The sequence below is a fragment of the Nuphar pumila genome, chromosome 16 (genome assembly GCF_984573655.1).
Source record: "Nuphar pumila chromosome 16, dmNupPumi1.hap1.1, whole genome shotgun sequence".
NCBI lineage: Eukaryota > Viridiplantae > Streptophyta > Magnoliopsida > Nymphaeales > Nymphaeaceae > Nuphar > Nuphar pumila.
In genome coordinates this window covers 73,644,699-73,646,950 of record NC_143264.1, presented here as the reverse complement: position 1 = coordinate 73,646,950, position 2,252 = coordinate 73,644,699, and the positions used below count along the sequence as shown (strand labels likewise).

The 2,252-nt window shown below is 38.8% G+C and overlaps 1 long non-coding RNA gene across 1 annotated transcript; it reads left to right on the top strand.

Annotated features, from left to right (window-relative positions):
• The first annotated feature begins 390 nt into the window (after positions 1–390).
• Positions 391–1,927, top strand: LOC149813577 (uncharacterized). The gene is made up of 2 exons (XR_016428231.1): positions 391–744; positions 1,711–1,927. It is a non-coding gene; the product is annotated as an uncharacterized LOC149813577 (long non-coding RNA).
• The last annotated feature ends 325 nt before the right edge of the window (positions 1,928–2,252 follow it).

The window sequence follows — 2,252 nt, the reverse complement described above, 5'->3', positions numbered from 1 at the left end:
CTATATATATATATATATATATATATATATATATATATATATATATATATATATATATATATATATATATATTACACTTAGTAGTTCATATTGTATACATATATTTTCCATGTATCCTTGATTCATTCTCTTTATATATTACACATGAAATATATACATTTTGTCTATAAGAGCTCACCCAAGTCAAGTTGAAACGAACACCTTGTGTTGGGGCGCGACTCCTTTAAGCTAAATGTGCTGCTAGTGGCTTGGCTCACCAGCTATACGAGCCGATCAAGAATGAGTTCGTGATGAGCTGAACAGAGCCGAGTTACGAGCTGTTCGGTTCATTTACCAGCCCTACTTTTTGGACCCAATACCAATATTTCAACAATGACTAAATTACCCTTTGAATTTTCTTCAATTCCAGCTATGGTTTGCCTTAAGCAAGACGTTGGCAGAGAAGACCGCATGGGCGCTAGCAATGGACCGGTGCATCAACATGGCATCAGTCAATTGTGGTCTTTTGACCAGCCCAGACCTAGCCACGACACACCCATATCTCAAGGGTTCAGCTGAGATGTATGAGGATGGGACCTTGGTCACGGTGGACATTGACTACCTGGTCAATGCACACGTCAGTGTCTTCGAGAAGCCATCGACATATGGCCGGTACATCTGCTTCAATCAACTCATCAACCGTGAAGAAGACGCGGTCAAACTGGCCCGGTTGTTGACTCCGTCCACGACCTACTTACCCCAAAGGTATCCTTCTTCCTTTCATGAATTTGACTGCAATATAGCGGACTTTCAAAATAACTGCGTTAAATTCCAAAACACTTGATTTCTACCCCTAAAATTGCCATGAAAAACGTTGAATAAGAGACCTTGGGTGGTGAAGTATTGGAAAGGTTGGAGTCCTAAGTCATGGCAAAAAATAATCACATTTTCATCCATTCTTTTTTGGTGGAACGTGATATTTGGAAAAGAAAATGGAAAAGTTCATGATTTTGCATTGGTAAGTTCATAAGCTCCTAAATTTATACTAGTATAAGAAATGTTGGAGATAGTCTCTCTTTTTTTCATGAAGGATGGGGAAACCACCCCGGAGGGGTGTAAATTAACCCAGGAGCACCCCTCGACCCCAGGGAGCTATGCAAGGGGCGTAACGTCCATGGGAATCGAACCCCGACTGCCTGCATGACAGTCGAGGCCTGTTCCAACTACGCTAACCCCTCAGGTCAGATTAGTAGCAGTTTATAACTGATTAACGATTCTGCTATGAGTTTGTCATGTTTTGCTTGGTGCCCAAACATGATTTAAGACTTGACTTGGCTTGGACTTGGTTCCTCTTTCATGTTTTTACCCAATTGTCTATAAAATGCCAAGGACCCAGACCGACCCAAACAAGACCAGTGGGCTAGTGGAATTCTGGGCCTTGACTTTGAACATTTAATATTGCCAATCTATCCAACAAGCACCAAATCTCTCTAGAGTGTATGAAACCCACTAGACCCCTCTTGAGTCAGATGAAGTATGGATTATACACTTATCATGCTGAATCACCACCACCCAAGAGGCCCTAAAACAAGCTGGATTAAGTTGATAGTCTTTGTAAAATAGAACCCCAAACTGAATGAGTTAAGCCGTTCAGCTAATATGAGAAGCATGTGATCTTGTTTAATGATTGATGAGAACAAAGTCTAAACGATTCCCCCTTCTTTTTTGCAGCAATGATTCCAAAATATACCAGCAAAGGATCAGCAACAAGAAGCTAAACAAATTAATGGTGGATTTCACAGGTGGAATCAAGTCAGAATAAGAAAACTGTATTTTGGGCATGCCAATAATGGCTGTCCAATGCACACATCATCTCTGTCTACGTGTGTACTCATGAAGAATATATACTCATTATTATTTTTATGCAAAAAATGACATATTTGGAAAATTTTACTTGTCCTCTCAGTTTTTTTCTTTTTCTTTTTAAATATGACGATGAACCCACCAGGATTGAGTGCTAATTTGTCTCACCGTACAATAGTGCTGCTCGAGACCATAGCTAGCAGTACGTGAAATGGCAAAAAATGGCTAAATATTGAATAGGTTATTTGAAAGGTTTTGCATTAAAAAAAGACTGCTGAAAAAACAGCATAATTAAAATGAGTCGCAAAAAAATTGTCAAATGCAGGTTTGATTTGGTTTTAATTTTACAAAATGAGTTGAAAAAAAAAAAACAGACACAAGTATGAGATTTTTTCTTGAAAACAAAAAAG